Source organism: Elephantulus edwardii, unplaced genomic scaffold (genome assembly GCF_000299155.1).
Source record: "Elephantulus edwardii isolate Elephantulus edwardi_28Jun2011 unplaced genomic scaffold, EleEdw1.0 scaffold00136, whole genome shotgun sequence".
Classification (NCBI taxonomy): Eukaryota; Metazoa; Chordata; class Mammalia; order Macroscelidea; family Macroscelididae; genus Elephantulus; species Elephantulus edwardii.
Window position 1 is genome coordinate 7,485,217 of NW_006399886.1, and position 21,291 is coordinate 7,506,507.

General features: G+C 38.6%; 1 pseudogene; it reads right to left on the bottom strand.

Moving 5' to 3' along the window:
* LOC102872207 overlaps positions 1-9,921 on the bottom strand; it is a 62,386-nt pseudogene extending 52,465 nt beyond the window's left edge.
* Positions 9,922-21,291: the final 11,370 nt, after the last annotated feature.

The window sequence follows — 21,291 nt, forward strand, 5'->3', positions numbered from 1 at the left end:
TATATTTGTTCCCATTCCAAAGAAAGGTGACCCAACTGAGTGTGGAAACTACAGAACAGTGTCATTGATTTCACATGCAAGCAAGATTCTGCTGAAGATCCATCATCCTTTAAAGAGGTATGTGGAGAAAATGTTCCTAATCTGATACATTGTTTATTTTCTTACTGCTGCTCCAATGGTAATAGGTTGTCGTTTCAAATAAAATTAAATTATTGATTTTTACAACATTTTCTGCACTTTCCATGATACTTAAGTTTTAGTTTGTGATCATTTGTTTTAGAAACAAAGGAATCTAATATAAAGCCCAAATACATATCATATGTGATTTCTTTTTCACTCTAGAGTATGATATGATGCCCCTATGTCCTTGATGTAGTGTGTTGCACTACCACACAGGCAACGATAAACTGGAATTTGTTGTTCACTTTCATATAGTTAGAACTGACCCATATTTGATCCTCAAGTGGGCTTTCAGGGATTGTAAACAGTACAGGAGATTACTCTTCTCTCTGCCATAAGCCAATGACGCCTTTGAGCCATTTGCTTTTGGGTTGGCAGCAAAATTCCTCACTCATTTGTTGTTGTTATGTGCTGTCAAGTCAACTACCACTCACAGTGATTCTATGCACAATATCTCTGAACTCAGCTCTACCCTGAACCAATGTCACTGTCTTTGACATACCTACCTTCATTATTCTAGTTATTGTGTCAATCCATCTCATCTAAGGTCTTCCTCTCCTGCCCTAACCCTTGACCCTTTGAAGCATGATATCCTTTGAAGCATGTCCCTCCTGGCTACATGCCTCAAGTGTATGAGATAGATTCATCATGTGCATATACCACAATTTCTCAATTCATTCAATTGTGGTTGGATATTTGGGTTGTTTCCATATTCTTGTGATGGTGAATAATGAATGCAGTTATGAACATTGGTATACAAATCTCCATTTGTGTCCCAGTTCTAATTTTCTCAGGGCATATTCTAAGCATTAAAAAAGATGGAACATATGCAATTTCCATGCTCAGCTTTTTTATAAAGTGCCAAACTGCCTTCCAGAGTGGCTGTATAATTTTTATGATCCCACTAAGATTGTCTAAGAGTTTTTATTGCTCCATATCCTTTGCAACATTTATTACTTGCTGGTCTGAAACTTTGCCACTGCTACTGGAGTTAGATGGTATCTTTTTGTGGTTTTGATTTCCATCTCTTTTGTTGATCAAAGGCATCAATTATCTTGGTCATTGTCTTCCTCGGTGGTTGTCCAGCTCTCTGATGAATAGCAAGTAATTGTGAAGACCATGGTCTGGATCAGGCATTAGTCTCTAAGTATCTCTGGGTCAGGCATCTTAGTCTCTAGATTGACATCTTTGCTTTGCAGCACTTTAGAGAGGACCCTAATAGTATATTTTCCTAATGAAATTAATCTTTTTATTTCCTGACTTCTAGTTCTAATTAGTGTTGTTTGTGGATGTGATAAAGCTGAAATTGTTAACAATCTCATCTTCTTCTCTATCTATCATGATGCTGCCTATTGGCCCAATGGCGAAAATCTTAGTTTTCTTGATGTTGAGCTTTAATCCATATTGCAAACTACCGTCCTTGACTCTCTGAAGAAAATGCTTTAGGTCCCGCTCAGCTTCAGCAAGTATGGTTGTGTCATCATTGTTGATGAGTCTTCCTCCATTCCTGATGCCACATTCCTCCTCATAAAGTCCCGTTTCTTGAATAATTTGTTCAGCATACAGACTGAAAATGTATGGATACAGGATGCATTCTTGATACAGACCTTTCCTAGTTTTGAACCATGCAGTGTTTCCTTCATCTGTTCTGACCTCTGTTACTTGTTCCAAGTATAGGTTACATGTGAGCTCAGTCAGATGTTCATGGATTCCAATTATTCTTAAGGTTAGTCACAATTTGTTGTGATTCACACAGCCAAATGCCTTTGCACAGTCAAAGAAACACAGATAGACATACCTCTGATACTCTCTGCTTTCAGCCAAGATCCATTTGACGTTGGTAATGATATCCCTAGTACCATAACTACTTATAAATATAGCTTGTATTTCTTATAGTTCTCTGTCATTGTATTGTTCCACTTGCTTTTGGATAATCTTCAGCAAGATACTAGTGATATTGTGATACTAATGTTATTGTTCTATAATTTCCAAACTCTATTTGATCACCTTTTTTTGAATGGGAATAAATATGGATCTCTTCCACTCAGTTGCCACAACCTGGTGAGCATGTCCAGGGCTGCATCTTTTGTTGAAATATTGGTATTCCATCAATTCCTGAGGCTATTTATTTATTTGGTCAATTCCTTTAGAGCAGCTTGGACTCCCTCCTTCATCACCATTGCCTCTTGAACATATGTTGTTTTTTGAAATACCTGTCTCGGTTATTTTTGGTACAGTGACTCTGTGTACTCTTTCCATCTTCTTTTGTTGCTTTCTGGATCTTTCAGTACTCTGCCCAAAGCATCCTTAAGTATTGTCATCTCCTTCAGTTTTAGAAATGCTGAGTGATTTCAACCCTTTTGATTTTCTGACTTTAGCTTTTTGCATATTTCATTATAACACTTTATCTTCCTGAGCTGACCTTTGAAATCTTCTCTTCAGCTCCTTAATTTCCTGATTTCTGCCCTTTGTTTTGGATTCTCAGCGCTCTAGTACAATATTCAGTCTCTTCTGACATTGCCCTATCTCAAGTGTGTGATTACTTAGAAGTGCATAATAAACTCGAGATGTCCCCAAAGGAGAGCTCAACTTCAGCTGAAAACAGATCTTTGCACAACTACTTTGCCTTCTCTATGCTGCACCTTTTATTCTTTTGCCTGTTCCCTTAGGATCATGCAATAAATCATTGCTATTCAATTTTCCACCTCATGCTTTACTTCTAAGAAAAGATTTAAGACAAGTGAAAATTATCTTTTGCTTTGTATGTTTGGGTTTTTTTCCCCCCTTGATTAGGATGATGTGTTTTCACAGCTACTCTTTTCTTTATACTTATAAAACTCAGAAAGCTAAATAAAATATGGGATTATCATGCTTTCAACACTTTTGGTAAACTCAGAAAAGACTAGCAGTCTTCGAAGTTACCATCTTGTTTTCTTTGTATATAATTAAGAAATTCCTTAGCCCATTATATTCTCATTTATATATTTATTTCTACCAATATTTGCACAGCCACTAATTAGAATAACTACATATTGCACATTATTGACCTTTTGAGTCTGGCAGCATTGTACATCAATATTAAGAAAATTTATGGGTCAAATATGTTAAACTCACCTAATAAAACAGACATTATTAATTTTTATTTAGCAGTGTGAGTCCTATTATAAATCCTTAGTAAATGCATTTACCCTTTACTCTCATCGGAATAATGTTATTGAAAATAAAATTAACCTACTTATCCATATTTCATATTGAGCTACTCAGCATTTGTGAGCAAAACAATCCGAAAACCAATTTTCAAAATTAAATGACTCTTCTCACAAAAAATGTACAGGATACACATTCTTTTAGAATTACTAAAAGTATACATGTTATATAACATTTTTATTAATGTTTTCATAATGAAAGAAAATATATTTTATTAAAGAAGATATGGATTCAATAGCAAATGTATATGTGTTCAATAGACATTAACTATAAACATTATAGAATTAATGTTATTACAGTCAGTTTTCATTAGTAATGTAGAAAATATAAGTTAGTTTTGACTGTAAGCAAAAGGAGACATGGAACATATTTGCTTGTTCTCAAGTTAAATATTATTTTAATTATATTTGAAAGCAATATTGAATGCTTAAAATAAATTATAAAATATTGATTATAAAATGAATAGCTCAAAACCAAGTACTTTGCATTTGTGACCAAACATATATGGTAAGTTTTATCAAGTTTTACCTGTTGTTGTTAACTGCTCACAAGTCCAGTACAACTCATAGCGACTCTATGAACAATGGATCTGAACCCTATACTATGCTGAACTATCTTTATTATCCTTTACATACTTGAGTCTGTTGCCATGGACACTGTATAAATCCATCTCATTGAGGGTCTTCTTCTCCTTCACTTACCCTCCACCTTCCAAGCATGATGTCTGTTTCCAAAGAATAACTTCTCAAATAGCGTGTTCAAAATTCTGTGAGACAAAGCTTCACCATCTTTGCCTCTGAAAAACATTCTTGTATTTTCTCAAAGATAGATGTGTATGTTCTTTTGGCAGCTTATGGATATTCAGCACCTACAAGTGTAGGGGGGTTGTGGTTGATTTATATACTATTTAGTGCCCTGCGACTCTTACTGCCCCTATATACAATAGCTCTGAACTCTGCTCTATCCTGAGCCAGTTTCACTGTCTCCAAGACACCTATTCCAATTATCCCAATTACTGTGTCAATCCATTTCATCTACAGTATTCCTCTCCTGCACTATTCTTCCACCCTTCCAAACATGATGTATTTCTCCAAGGACTTCCTGGCAACATGTCCAAAGTATGTGAGATGGAGCTTCAAAGTCTTTGCCTTAAAGGAGCAGCCTGCCTTCACCCTCTCCAAGATAGACCTCTTGGAAGTCCATGGAATGTTCAATACTCTTCTCCAGCACCAAAACTCAAATACATCCATTTTTCTTCTGTCTTTTTTGGCTGTTGTCCAGTTCTCTGATGTATAACAAGAAATTGTGAAGACCATGTCCTGAATCAGGCATACTTAGTCTCTACATTGACATCATTAGGTGTGCTTTTATAGCATAATTTTATGAATAAAGTGTATGATGCTTTGCTTACATAGTTACAACCATGTAGTGGATAGATTATTAGTGATTTTATTTCTAACTACCTGTACTTGAGTGCCTTTATTAAAGTCATTCCATAGTCACACTATTCAACCTTCATTTTATTTACCAAGAGTGGTTTGAGAAGCTGTGATGGTGTGATATAAAGCAAGCTGTACTGCTAACTCAGAGGTTCTACAGGGCAGTCTCCTCTTAAAGCACATTTCAGCCTTAAAAAATGGGTGGAAGGTTGAAATGAATTCAAACCTCTAGAATGAGGTTTGGGGAAGAGCTAGGTCCATTTAACAAGATGGTTGATAGAGATTTATGGTTTCCTGTTTCTATTCCACCAGAAATCTAAGATTATATGCCAATGAATGGAAAAATTTAAAGATTACTTTCTCAGAAATAGAGAATTTGGAGGATGTAGCAAAATGGAGTTTTGAGTCAGACCATGTGTCTGCCATCTTATGTCTATAGTGTCTCAAGTGATTCAAACTTGATTAATTTGCTATATATGTGAGAGCTGGATAATGAAAAGAATGATGGAGGAAAAATATTGCCTTTGAGCTGTGGTGTTGGAGAACAGTTCTTAATATCTCAGGAACCGCCAGAAACTTCCAAAGAAAAATCTCAAAACTATCTTGGACTGAAAATCAGAGCGTTCCAGAGGAATTTCTATCTGTTTCTCATTGACTGCAAAGCATTTGACTGTACAGATCACAGCAAATTATGGCTCACCTTGAGAAGAACGGGAATCTCAAAATACTTAATTGTGCTCATATGAAACCTAAAGTAGGACCAGGAAGAAGGAGTCAGCACAGAGCAGGGAAACACTGCATGGTTCAAGAGCAGGAATAGTGTGTATCAGGAACCCACCATTTCTCCATACCTTTTCCATCCATATTCAGAACAGATCATTCAGTAGGCTGCATTTTATGAGGAGGAATGCAGCCTGAGAATTGGAGGAAGACTGATCAACAACCTATGTTATGCAGAAGATGCAACTTTGCTTATTGAAACTCAAGAAGATATGAGGCGTTTGCTACAGAAAATGAAGAACTGTAGTCTTCAATATGGACTGAAGCTCAACATCAAGAAGACAAAGATTCTCACCACTAGGCCAATTAACAGCTTGATGATTGAGAAGAGATTGAGATTGTTGATAACTTCAGCTTGCTTGGTTCCACAATCAACACTCTTGACACCAGCAATCAAGAAATCAAAAGATAAATTGCACTGGGAAAATCTGCTGTCAGGGACCCCTCTAGAGTACTGAAGAACAATGATGTCATTCTGGAGACTAAGGTGCACCTGATCCAGGCTATGGTCTTCACAATTGCTGTGCATCTGAGTGCTGAACAATAACTAAGGATGATAGAAGAAAGATTAATGCCTTTGAATTGTGGTGTTGGTGAAGGGTAATGGAGAAGGGCTGACAGGAGAACAAAGAGGTGTGCCCTGAAAAGGGTGAAACCAGGCTGTTGACAGGAGGCAAAAATTGTTAGGTTCTGTCTCACTTACTTTGGGCATGTAGGCAGGAGGAAATAGTAGTCCTTGGAGAGTGGTAGTAAGCTTGGAAGAGTGGAGGGACAGAGCAGGAAAGGATGACCCAGGACGAGATAGAATGGCTCAGTGACTGGGGAAATGGGATAAGTTCTGTTGGAAATGATGAAATTGGCTCAGAATACGGCAGGTTTCAGAGCTGATGTACATAGATTCACTATGAATAGCAGTTGACTGAATGTTGCCTAACTACACCAATACCATCGTGGAGACAGTGGAGCCAGAGTGCTCCCCGGAACCAAGAATTAAAAAGCTTTATCTCACATGTTTTGAATATGTTGCTAGGAGAGGCTATTCCTTGAAGAGGGATATTATTCTTGGAAAAGTGGAAAGAGTATGAAAGAAAGACCCTCACCAGCTATATTGACACATTGACTGCTGAAATAGGCTTGAGAGTGTCAGAAATTGTGAGGATGGCACAGGATAGGACAGTACTCAGATCTGTTGTTCATAGAGTTGTTATGGTCATACTCAACTCAATGACACCTAATAACAACAACAAAGTAGTGCTTCAGTTTTAAAGATTTGATAGCACACGTATTCTTAAGATAGATGAAAACGTAACTGTTATTGTTGTTATATTTAAAAAAAAGTATCTCACTCAAAAGAAACTCAATGGTCAAGTTGGGACCAACTCATAGCTTATCCTCCAGTGGATTTTCAGAGGCAGTGAATCCTGCAGAAGGAAGTTACCCATTTTTCTTCCTTTGTGCCACTGGTGAATGTGAAGTGCCCTAAAGGCACAACTGTCGGTTAGCACCCCAATCCCGTAAGAACTAGACCATTAAATAACAGACACTCCTTAAATAACAGAATAAAATTGAAAGAGACTTACTTAATCCCTTCCTACTCAGTGTTCTGCCATTTTCAGAGGTCGTTCAGGACACTGAAGTGGCTCCAGTACTAGCCCGACACTGGATCCTGCCATGTGGCTGCTGATTTCCCCAATGTCCCTCCCTGGCCCCCCAAGGAACAACCCTTGGATGCCTTGCACTGCACCAGGGCTCTGGCCCCCAGTCTCTCAGGTTCCCTTTCTGTGGAAAAACCCTCCCTGTCCTTGGATTGAGGCACCCAGAGAAAAATAATTTGTTGGGCCATTCTGGACTGGAAGCCTATGCGGGAGAAATGAGTGTCACTGGGATTGCCCAAGGCAGGCAACCTCTAGCCCTCTTCTCCTAGAGGCCTAGGTCCCTGTCTCCAGGGCTATACCAATCCTTTCCATATGTAGCTTGAAGGCCCTTTTCCAACAGACTATTTCTAATTAAGGGTCTCAGCATTTTTAGGAATTTTGTGACATCAGAAATCTAAAGCTGTAAGGCCTGGAGGAAGGGGACTTGTATGTCCTTTTGGTAATGGGATCTCCATAAGGAAGACACTTCAAACTTGCTTGCTAAGCAAGGTAATTCTAATATTGTGCTAGCAACAAAGGGAGATAATTTTGCCCACAGAGCCATTTTCCCACCACAAAAGCTTTTCAGTTGCCACTTTATACCTCTGTTGGGTAATTTAAAAGAAACAAATATGAGACCCTTGCTGACAGGACAACAGCTGCTGATCGGAGAGCAGATGCTGTGAGACCTAACCAGGGATCCTATTTGGTCCTCCCTAGATGCACATTTCCAGGCAAGTCCTATGTGTTATGCTTGTTGGATCAACTTTCCTATAACTGGTGTATGAGGTTTTATGTTGGAAAAATAATCATAACGTATATGGGAGTAGACCTTTGTTTAGGAAGGTCTTCCCCTCTTTTAACTTTTTCCCATCAGGAGTCTAGCCACAAGGAAGCTGCCTTGGGGTCATTTTGCAAATGTCTAAAGAAAGAGAGTGGAAGAGATTTTGAATGTTGAGCGACAAGGTGTTTTGTGTTTACTTCTGAAAAGAAGGGGTTGTTCAAAGAGATAGTCTCTAAGTCTCTAGATTTGATAATATGAAAATTCAGATTTGAGTGGATGAAAGGAAGGTTTATCACAGCTACTAAAGGTTCTGTTTAAAGAGGTCTGCATTGGGAAAATCTGTTGTCAGAGGTATGATGTCACTCTGGAGACTAAGGTGCCCCTGATATAGGCCATGATCTTTACAATTACTTGGTATGCATCAGAGAGCTGGATGATTACTAGGGATGATAGAAGGAGTGTTGATGTCTTTGAGCTGTGGTACTGGAGAAGAGTATTGAATATACCACTGACTGCTAGGAGAACAGACAAGTTGGTCCTGGAGAGGGTGAAGCCAGGCTGGTACTTGGAGGCAAGGATTCTGAAGCTTTGTCTGTCATACTATGGATATGTTTCAAGGCAGGACCAGTTCTTGGGGAGGGACATCATACTTGGGAGGGTGGAGAGACAGCACAAGAGAGGAAAACTCTCGATGAGATGGATTAATTTAGTCACTGGGGTAATGGGTATAGGTATGTTAGAGGCAGTAAGATTGGCAAGGGATAGAGCAGGTTTTAGGGCTGTTGTACATAGTGTTGCTATGAGTTGCAGGTGACTCACTGGCACATAACAACAACAATATCAGTGGCCTAGTGGCAAGAATCTGACATGCAATCCCATAAGATCATGATTTAAGGCCACCTGCTGCAGTGTGGGAAAAGTATGGACAATCTCCTCCTCTGTGATTAACTGCCTCTGAAACCCCACAGGAGGGTCAGCGATGGATGGATATACAACAACTTAGGGCTATGAGCAAGTGCTTTAATACCTTATTTCTTACGGATAATTGTTGATGACTATTTTATCATTTTATATTATTTAATTTCTGTTTATATTCAAAGGTCATTTTTTCAAATATATGACCAATATTAAATATACTTTTACATGTAACAGACTGAAAATGTGATTCCAATTCTGACATGTTAAGAAGTTGGAAATCATCCCATTCGTTTTCAGTACCTAGCCAACAAGTCAACCAACCAACAAACAAAAACTTAAACACTGAAATGATAAATGTTCAGAATATGTGAGATGAAGTCAATGTATTGGTCCAGCTATTTTATTTAAAATCTTCTGTAGTATTCTATTTGTATGTGATACTAATGATATTGATCAAAGACTTGATCATTCTGTTGCCTCATCTGATTTTGAAAAAGGCACAGATATTAATCTTGTTCAGTCAGTGGGCCAGGCATTGCAAATTTCTTAACCAAGATAAGTGAGTATATCCAAAGCTACATCTGTTTTTAAACAATTCAATTGATAACTCAGTGATTCTTGGAGCCTTATCTTTCTCCAGTGCATCAGTGCAGCATGAATTTCTTTTAGTGTTCTTAGTTATTGATCATATGCTACTTCCAGAAATATTTTGACCATAGTATCTTTGTAAATTAAAAGTTGATTTCTTTTTCTTGAGTTTTTAAGTGTAAAAAAAAAATACTAAGGATTTTCTCTCCTTTTGGCTTTCAATTGCAGATATTTTCACATTTGATTGAAATATTTTTACTCACTCTGGGGCTTTTGATATTTCTCTGTAGCTCTCTTGCTTCATTATTTTTCCCATTTTTGCTTCAGTTTCTCTGTATTCTAAAGCAAGTTTCATGGCCTCTTTGGTTGGTTTTGGCGTTCCTGTTTTCATTGTTTTTCGAATGAACTTTTGCATTCTTCATGGGTAATATCCTTGAAGTCATATCTTAACTACTGGTCTTCAGTCTTAGTTTACAATACTTCAATTTGTTCTTGAGATGATTTCTAAATTCATGTGTTTTATTGTGGCTCTTGTACATTTGAGTTTTTTTCTGCTTCAGTTTGAACTTAATTGTTAAGTGCCATCAAGTCAAGTATAACTCATAGAGACCCTGTGAACAAAAGATCTAAACCTTGTTCTATCCTCTATGATCCTCACACTTCATGACGCACAAGAGCCCATTGTGACAATCATTGTGTCATTATACTTGGTTGAAGGTCTTCCTCTCCTTTGCTGACCTTCCACCCTTCCCAGTATAATGTCCCTTTGCAAGCAATATATCTTCCTAGCAACATGCCCAGTGCATGTGGGACGAAGCCCTATCATTCTTGCTCCAAAGAGCACTCTGGCTGCGTTGTTCTCTTGGCTATCCATGGGATATTTAGTGCTCTTTTCCACACCACAGCTCAAAGGCATCAATTCTTTTTTTTGGCAAAATTATTTATTATTCAACTGTCAGACATATAGCAAGTGATTTAAATGACTTAGGCACCTTTTAGTCTTCAAATTTATATCATTGTTCCTCAGCATTTTGGAGATGTCCAAAATGTCAGATTTTCCTAATGCAATAATATATTGATTGACTTCTTGACTACTTGTGCTAAGGATGTAAACTGTGGATCCAAGCAAGATGAAAGAGTTGGCAATTTCAGTCTTTTCTCCAATTGTCGTGATATTGGCTATCAGCCCAGTGGCTTAAGGATGTTTTGTCTTCTTTATGTTGAGATGTAATTCCTAATGAAGGTGATAGTGTTTGATCTTCTACAGCAAGCATTTCAATTCCTTCTTACTTTCAGCATGTGGGATAGTGCGATCTGCAATAACTCAGGTTGCTAGAGAGTCTCTAATCCTGATGGCACATTTTTAACTTTTTGTAGACTCCATATTCTTGAATTATTTGCTTAGCATAAGGATTGAATAGGCATGGAGAAAGAATATAGACCTGATTCACAATTTTTTGTGCTTAAATCATGCAAGGTCCAAACCCTTGCTCTGTTTGGACAACAGATTTTTGGTCTAGGTAAAGGTTTCATTTGGGTACAATTAGATATTCTGAAATTTACATTCTTCTCAATGTTACGCATAGTTTTCTTATGAGCAACATGTCCAATGTCTTTGTATATTCAGTAAAATACAAATAGACATTCTGCTAGTACCTTCTGCTTTTAACGAATTTCCAACTATTACTATCAATGATATCTCTGATGCCTTGGTCTCTTATGCCATGTAATTTATGTATCTTTTTCTGGTACCATATAATTTATGGAAAGGAAGGATAGAGGGTCAGTGAAGGAAAGGAAGACCCTTGTCCAGGTGAATTGACGTGGTGACTGCTGCAATTGGCTCTTGTGTTGCAGGAAGTGTGAGAATGGCATAAGATAGATCACAGTTGAGATCTTTTGTTCATAGGGCTTCTATGGGTTATGCTTGACTCACTGGCACTCAACAACAACAAATACTAACTGATGTGTTGTTGTTTTGTACCATTAAGTTGCTTGTGAGTCATAGCAGCCCTATATGCAATAGCTCTGAACCCTGTCCTATCCTGAGCCAATTTCACTGCCTCCAATGCACCTGTCGTTATTATTATTCCAATCACTGTTTCAATCTACTTTATCCAAGGTCTTACTCTCCTGCGTTGTCCTTCCAAGCATGAGGTACTTCTCCTGGCAACATGACAAAAGTACGTGGGATGCAACTTCAAATTCCTTGCCTCCAAGGAACAAATTGCTTTCACCCTCTGCAGCACAGACCTGTACTTGGTCTTCTGCAGTAGATGCTTCAGGACCTTCTCAGTTTGAATAAGCAAGGTTGTGGCATTTGCATAACACAAGTTATTGAGGAGTCTTCCTCCAATTTTGATATCACAGTCCTCTTCAGAAAAACTAGCCTCCCAAATGATCTGTTCCACATAAAGTTTGAAAAGTTATATATTGACACAGATGAGGGAGAGAACTGATTAAAAGGAATACATAATTGGGCATTATATGTAAGACAAAAGTCTAGAATAAGAGGCACATTGCAGAGAGGTCTGGGAGGGAGAAGGGAAAAGGGTAGGGAAAGGAAACTGTGCGACAATGAATTAATATTTAAAAATAAAATAAATGATGTGAACTGAGGGAGAAGAAAGTGAACTGGAAGGAAGAAAATGTACAAGAATAATGAATCAAAGTCCAAATTTTCTGTAAACATTTGTTAAAATAAGAATTAAAAACAAGTTTTTCTTGTTTTGTTTTAAAGAAAATTTTAAAAGATATGGAAAAATGATGCATCTCTGGCACGCTCCTTTCCAGATTTTGAACCATTCAGTGTTGCCTTGCTCTGGTCTGACTACTGATTTTTGGTCCAAGTATAGGTTTTGTATGAGCACAATCAAGTATTCTGGGATTCTCATCCTTCTCAAAGTTAACCAAAATTTGTTTTGATCCATATAGTCTAATGCCTTTGCATGGTCAATGAAACACAGATGAGCATTTTTATGGGACTCTCTGCTTTCAGTTAAGAGCCATTTGACATTGGCTATGACTCAAGGTTAAATTTTGGTTCCTGTGGATTTGATTTAATTTTTCTCAGCTTCAGTTTGAACTTGCATATGAGTAGTTGGTGGTCTGTTCCACAATCAGCATCAGGAGACTAAGGCACACCCGATCCAGGCCATGGTCTTTGCAATTACTTGCTATGCATCAGAAAGCTGGACAATGACTAGGGATGACAGAAAGAGAATTGATGGTTTTGAGCTGTGGTGTTGGAGAAGGGTATTGAATATACCATGGCCTGCTAGAAGAACAAACAAGTTCATCCTAGTGAGGGTGAAACAATGTTGCTCCTTGGAGGCAAGAATTCTGAAGCTTTGTGAGACTTACTTGGGGCATGTTCCAAGGCAGGACCAGTCCTTGGATAGGGACATCATGCATTACAGGGTGGAGGAGAGGAAGACCCTTGATGAGATGGACTGATTCAGTGACCGGGGTAGTGAGGGTAGGTGTGTCAGAGACAGTGAAGTTAGCACAGAATAGAGCAGGGTTGAGGTCTGTTATGAATAGGGTCGCTATGAGTCACAGGTGACTCGATGGCACATAACAGCAACACTTCAATATTGTCTTTTCTGAAATCCATCTCCGGCTTTTCTTCCTCTGTCTCATTAATGACCTTTTGCATTCATAATTTATTTTTTAATATCCCCCATAAATCATCTGGTGTTCACTCGTTAGTGCACAATACATCAAACCTATTCTTGTGATGGTTTTCAAATTCAGGTGGACTAGACTCAAATTTTGGTTCTTGAGGATTTGATTCATTTTCCTAAGTTTCAGTTATGAGCAGTTGATTTTTCCACAATCAGCAACTGGCATCGTTTTCACAGCTGATATTAAGCTTCTCCAATGATTCTATCCACAGGTGTAATCAATCTGATTCCAGTATAAACCATCAGATGAAGTCCATGTGTATAGTCATTGTGTATGTTTCTTATAAAAGGAATTTGCACTGCATAAATAATTGATACAAAATTCTAACTTTCCATCTTCAGCCTCCTTTCTGTTATCACAGTCATGCTTTCTGACTACTGATCCTTTTTTTCTCTCATTTTTGTATTCCAGACACCCATTATTATTAATGCACTTTTGTTGCATGTTCAATCGATTCAACGACAAAAGTTGATAGCAACTTTCTTTTACATTCCTTATTAATTTTCAGATACATTTAGTATATCATTAATGTTTTTGTAGTTGTAATTGTTGCTGTTATGTGCTATCAAGTCACCTGAAACTCATAGCAACAATATGTACAACAGTGCTAAACTCTGCTCTATCCTGTGCCAATCTTACTGTCTTTGACATACCTACCCCCGTTACCCTAGTAACTGAATCAGTCCATCTCATCAAGGGTTTTTCTCTCTTGTGCTTTCTCTCCACCCTCCCAAGCATGACATGCCTCTCCAAGCATTGGAACATATCCTTGTAACATATCCAAAGTCAGTCAAATGAAGCTTCAGAATTATTGCCTCCAAAGAGCAGCCTGGTTTCACACTCTCTCGGTAAAACCTGTTTGTTCTCCTAGCAGTCCATGGTATATTCAATACTCTTCTCCAGCACCACAGCTCAAAGGCATCAACTCTCTTTCTATCATCCTTAGTAGTTGTCCAACTTTCTGATGTGTAGGAGGTAATCACAAAGACTACTCCCTGAGTCAGATGCATCTTAGTCTCCAGACTGACCTCTTTGCTCCTCAGTACTTTGGAGAGGTCTCTGATATCAGACTTTCCCAATGCAATTTGTCTTTTAATTTCCTTGCTCCGGTACCAAGATTGTTGATTGTGGAGCCAAGCAAACTAAAGCTCTTCACAGTCTCATAGTGGTCTTTGATTGAGGGGGTATTGTTTGTTTATTTTTGGGGTTTCTTTTTGTGCCTTTATTTTATACTAGTTTATTTACAAAGTGTTGTTTTGGGGATTTTTTTTTTCCATATAGCCCATATTCCTATTTTTATTGTTTCTATAGTTATACTGCCACAGTCTTTTTCAAAACCAGTTTTGATTGATCTCCTTTGTCAGAATGTCCTTTGCCATTCCCTATCATTCCCCCCTGAGAGAGATTTAACTCGAATTCATTAGGAAGAGGGAGCTTCACATTCTCTTAGTTACATCCTGCTAGAAAAAGATATTGTAGATTCTAGGGTGAAGATCTTCTCTCACTATTCTAAAGGGCCCCTTTGGCAATAGGAAACATGTAGACTATTGTGGCGATTGATTTTGGAATTTAGCTGCACTGCTATCAGTTGTGCTTAGGAATACAGGTTCATATCTTTAAAGGTGCATCATTTTAACATAGAACTGTTGCAGCCTAGAAGACACAAATTTAACTAACAAGTGAAAAATACATGGGCCAAAAATTAAAAGCAATAATATTCCAACTAATATTCTAACAATGGCAGAAACCAAGTTACAGAGGGAAGATAGTTTTTAAAATAAAAGTCTTATATTTATGAATGCCTAACACAGGAGCCCAAAGAGGGCCTCTTTTTTTGTACAAATGCTTAGTAGTCCATTCTAAGTTATCTTTCCCCCCTCGTCTTTTAATTGATCATATAAGAGTTTGACTAGCTCTCTAAATCAAGGAATCTTGATCCTCAAAAATTACTGGGGAAGGTAGGCTGAGTATCATTTCAACCTAACCTGGGGAGAGCTTTCTACTCTACTGCTATATGTCAAAATGAATCTCAAGAAATGAACTTCAGGAAGGCAAATTTGGGCTTTCTTTTTTACATTTTAAAACGTTCTTCGCCTAAAAATCTAGGGTGCTTCAGGTATCCTGAACTGAGGCCTCATAGGTTGGGCTACATACAAGTGGGTTAACTTGAAGATCTAGTACCATGGAATAGGTAGAATTGGCTGGCACTTTGCTTATTATAGTATAAAGGTTAGGAACCACAGGATGTAGAGACACAACTATGTCATTTATTGTTCTCAAGTCCTGTACCAACCTTCATTTACCATTGGGTTATTTACAGCCAGGATAAGAGTGCTAGAAAGAGAAGCCATTTCAGTAATTAGCTGAGCTTCTTTTAATTGTCTAATTATATGGGGCCAGACCTCTCCAGCCTTCAGGAGATATTCTACATTGTCTCTGTTTTGGATAACTTACTCCAGGGTTAAGAGCTATTTTAATAGGCTTTACCTTTACTGCCTGGGTAGGCAACCCAGAAGCCCAAACCTTTGGATCTAGATCTCTAAATTCTGGAGGTAACATTTTTAAAATCTGCAGGTTGAACAGAGTCTAGCCCTAATATCTTCATGGCTGGTGAAAATAAAAATTTGTTCTTCATTCTAAACTTTAGATCTCTCCTTAAAAGGGGCAAAGGAATTTCAGGAATTACCAAAAATTTATGAGAAAACAGGAAGTCCACATGCAAGGCAGAGTGGGTGTGATGAACAGCTTACAAGGTTTTCTGTCAATTCCAACCACTAAGAAATAGTGAGGAGAGAGTGGACCTGAGAAGGCTTGTAGGACCGACTAAGAGGCTCTTGTATTCAGGAGAAAACATAGATACCGACATCGTTAATGCTCACCCACCGATCTTTTGGGAGTATTTGAATTGTTGAAGCATCCTCCTTTGTTGCCAGTGGGAGCCGAGGCTTCCTCAATCCTCTGTGGATTTGGCCATGAGGACCTCATGTGGGAAGCCCTTGACCAGGTGTCTTTCAGATCACACTTAAAGTAAGTGAGTGGGAGCTTCCTCTCTACCCCATTGCCTACCTGTGGTTCTCACCTATGACACTCTCTATTAAAGTGGCCCAGCTTTTCACAATGGAAGCAATTCTAATTCCCTTTACCACCTTTGGGTGGCATTGACCATTTATTAGTAAGACTTCCTTCTCCTGAAACAGGCCTTAAATTGGCAGCGATGTCTGCCCCAATAATTTCGGCCATTCTCTAGTCTCTCTCTCTCTCTCTCTCTCTCTCTCCCTCTCGATTCCAGTTGTTAAAGACAGTGAGTGCCTGTTTTAAAAGTTTATTCAGATCACTTTTGATAACCCATTGCCTTGTGTTGAAGCTTCCTTCTAATATCTGGGGCCACCTGATTTATAAAATACATATTTAGAATTACTCTACCTTCAGGGCTTTCTGGACCTAAGTTTGTGAACTTTTTCATGGCTTCAACAAGTCTCCCCCTAAAGGCTTTTCTCCTTTGTCCTGAGTAATTTTGTTATCTCTGAGTAATTAACTAGTTTAATCTGAATTTCTCTCATCCCTTCAAGCAAGCAAGTCAAGTATGCATGTCCCTGATTTCCTGGTTGTCCTGGCTGGTAATTCCAGTCAGGATTTTGGCCTAGGATTGCAGTTGCCTCATCTGGTAATTGAGAGTTATTGATATGAAACCTGTCTGCTCTATGCCTTGCTGCTGCCAGTATTCTTGATTTTTCATCAGGAGAACAACAAAAGGAGAGGAGAACCATTAGATCCTTCCATGCCATATCAAAGATAGAAATCATTTTCTGGAACTCATCAATAAACTTTCTTGGATCAGCAGAAAAATATCCTAACATCTCCTTGCAGTTTTGCAAATGACTCATGGAAAATGGAACATGCACCTGCATAGCTTGCCCATTATTCTGTCCCACTTCCTGAAGAGGAAGGAAGGATATATTTGGGAGGGTGGGTTAGGAACATTATACAGTGGTGGTGTCACCTCAGTTGAGGGAAAATCTTCATTTAAAGATGTCTCTTTTACCAGAGTCGATTTCAAGCTCTCTAGAAGGGGTTCTGCTGCTGGGGTAATGTCTCTTGTGGGTTGACTGGCTTTAGAGTCTACCTCAAACCCATATTTTGTACATGAAGAGATTTGATCTCTTAAAAACATAAATGCCTGAACATAAGGCACTTCACTCAACTTCCCCAGTGTCCTGCCAAACAAGTCTAATTGTAAAATGGTGTTATAGGTAAGACTAACCTCCCTACCCCTGGCCATCTTTCAGAGTCCCAAAAGGTAGGTTCATCATAATACATTAGAAAAGAAAATTTACTTCTTCTTTAGGGAGTCCATTTGGAGTTCAAGAGGCACTCCGAAGGTGTAACTTGGACTTTAGAAGAAGGTTGTCCCATAATTATCACTAAAGGAGAAAGGAGAGGGTTTCTTCAGTAAAACTACTCATAACAGTTATCTGTTTACTTCTAATGTATTGAAAAGGGGTCTCAACTGGCTTACTGGGCACCCACCGCCATTAGTTGGTTAAATTCTCCCAGGACAATTACCCTAGTCTCAGACTGACTGGGCTTCTACTAAGCCTTCACAGGCTTGCAGGAGGCCGGGGAGAGGTCATTTTGGAAAACAAAGGATTCATAGAAGGACCCAGGACTGAGCCCCGGTGTCTCAGTGGCTATCCTCTCCCATGGGCCTCTGCGACCCCGTGCCCGTTCCTGGAGAAGTCCCCCCCACCACAATGAACATGGCACTCCTGCCCAGGAATAGCCTCTTTGTTTCCTGGCACTTCAGAAAGTCTAACTCTAACTCTCTGGATTTCACAGGCAGTAGATTATCGGCACTCAACTTCTGTGACACATCCTCCTCTAATCCTTGTTCCTTACACCTACTCTGGGTACTAAATTGCATTTTTTTTTTCTTCTCATATCTGCTTCCAAATTCTTAGGTCACATTACTTATGCATCTGTTAAAGACTGGTTTGTATGTTTAGCCCTGGCATTCAGGACTACCAGGGGTAAACAGGCTAGCCAGCCATATGACTGCCAAACACACTCTATTTTTTTTTCCAATTTAGAAATTCATGTTCCAAATTAATAACTTTTGTTAAAAATTCTTTATTCTTTTATCTGTTACCTCCTTTAGCTTACTGAAATTGTCAGATTCCATGAGCCCAAAATTATTGCCACATTAAATTAAATTTAAGATGAAACGGAGAAAAATTTTAATCTTGGAAGCTTTCTCTGCTTTTCACCCAGCCTGAAAATTCAGGACCGGTGGAAAGTTCCCTGAGAGAAAGAACACACAAACAAAAAAACTTTCAGAGCTCGTCTCCCTTAAAAATAAAACCAACAAAGGCACATGGAGGCTTTTGCTTTGAGCATCTTTACTTTTCTCTAGTCTCTTACATTCTGCCTATTGCAGTTTCCTACACCACCGATAGTGGCTGCTGCTTTAGGAAGGGCCTGGAGTAAGCCTGCAAAGGGAGTTAAGTACTAAAGCATGATTTTTGATTTTTTTATTGTTTTTCCTTTTCCTCTTACTGACTGTCTGTGTAAGATTAGGATGAGATCAGGGAGTGAGAAGCCCCAACCAGCTGCTAAAATCTATAACTCAACTACAAACTGACCAGTTATCAACAGAGAAAAGAAAAACAATAACAACAACAACAAACAAAAACAAAACAAAACAAAACAAAACACCACCAAAACAACACAACACCCAACAAAACCCTGCGGACAAACCGCTATCTTATTCTATATCAAATCTATGTCAGGTAGTGGAGAAACACTAGCCACCAACAAACTTTACCCATATTAACTAACATTGTTAACAAATTAAAGGTTATCTTATAATCACGCTGTATGCTTCATGCAGAAAATGTGGAAGAATGTAAAAAGAAACAGGTAGAGGTGATTACTTAGGCAAAGAAGTAGGAGGATTAAGTCTTTCAAACTAAAGAAGTAAAAGAAGTAGAATTCAAGATCATGGCTCTTTGAAACCCAGTGTGTTCTAGTTTGACTTGATGTACTGCCTACGTGACTCGTGTCTTGGTTTTCAGTTCAGAGAAATGGGCACGAATGGAAGTTATAGATTCCTCCATCCCTGGACGTGCCTCCTATTTCCCAACGAGTCTTAACCAGGAGTTGCCCCCATGCCCCGGAAATCATGGCCACACGGAGGAATCGGACACCTTGATCGAGCCCAGAGCGAAGAATGGTAGGTGTCTGTTGCCTCTTCAGGGGCGGAGAAGCCCCTCCGTGAGGACTAGAGCACCCGTATAATCCCACGGTCAACACGCTCACCAATGGGACCCTTAGAGGGGAACTGGTGAGGTGGTCTCCTTATCTCATAGGAAGCTGGCTACCTCATCCCCCACTGAGACTTTGGCAGACACAGAATCCCACAGTCAATTTATAAGGAAAATAGGATTCAAAGGGCCAGGCTTTAGAAGCTTAGAAGCAGGAAAACTCACCAGTAGAAGAATCCTCAATGGTCAGGAGTCATTGCAAATTCTATCCAGGATGACGAACCCCCAAAATATCAAGGGGAAGATTTCCAAAAGAGGTCCAGGGGCCTTCGAGTATGAACTAGAAAGTTCTGACTCAGAAATATTAGAAAGACAGCAATACCAAGTGAGAGCAAGAGAAAGAAACTGAGGTTTATTAGATGTTCATAACAGACTGTGAACAGGTCAACAGACTGACCAGGTTTATTTACAAAGTTTTAATACACTGATTTTCATAGTGGATCTTTTTAATTTCCTCCACCCCTCCCTCTTTCACTCATCAAATTGTGCACCCTATGATTAACATCCATCCACCCCACCCGACCCTCACCCCATCCTGCCCATCCTCACCGCTCTGCTTTCACTCTCGCTCCCTCAGACCTTCATACTCATTCTAAAATAATGGTTTTTATACAATATTTGTCTTTATGGGACTGAATTACTTCACTTAGCATAATGCTCTCCAGTCTCTCCCAAGTTAGGCAGTAATTTACAAAATCATTGCCCCTGAGTGTTGTGTGGTAATCCATCATGTGAATGTACCATAATTTCTCAATCCATTCAGTTGTGGTTAGACACTTGGGCTGTTTCCATGTTTTTCCAATGATGAATAGTGATGCTATGAACATTGGTGTACAAATGTCCATTTGTGCTTCAGTTCTCATTCTCTCAGGCTATATTCCAAGCAGTGGAATAGCTGGGTCATACAGAATTACTATCTTCAGCCTTTTAAGGAAGCATCAAACTGCCTTTCAGAGTTGTGTCATTTTACAATCCCACAAAATGTGTAAGAGTTCCTATTTGATTGAGTTTTTGAGGCTATAAATCTCTAGGAGACTGCCCATCCTTATCTCAGGTAGGACTATCTTACATCTTTTAAAAAAAATCATTTTATTTACTCAATAAAATTTAATTATTTATATGTTAATCTCTGATGTATTATGTATCACAGAGGCAGAACATACTCATAACTGACCCTCCAATGGCTTTCCAAAGGCCACAAATAATATGAAAAGATCTTCTCTAGAGTAACTGATGGATTTGAAGCCTTAGCATGACTGTATAACACATTACCATTAAGTCATCAGAGCTCCCTATGTTAATCCTGTTGCTGTTGTTGTTGTGTACCATTGAGTGGAAATCAACCCATAACTAACACTTTAGTGGATTTTCAGAGGCAGTTCATCTCACAGGAGATTGACCATTCTTCTCCAGTGGAGCAGCCGGTGGGATTTGAACCACAAACATGTCTTCACAATTGCAATACAGCTTCTTGCCATTAGGATACCACAAATACCCTTGCTTCACAAAGTTCATATTCTGATAATAAATAATATTAGTTCAAATTTTATTTGTAGTAAATTTAAGTAGTAAAATTTGGGTTTGAATTTTTGTTTCTTTTTTTGTTATTTATGGAAGATTATAAATCACTGAGATCTCATTCAATGGTAAATAATTAAAGTCAAGTGACTGGAAATATATTTAGAGTTCATATTTTAAGAGTATCTGGTGAAAACAGATTTACTATAAAAATATATTTATTATCTTACAAAAAA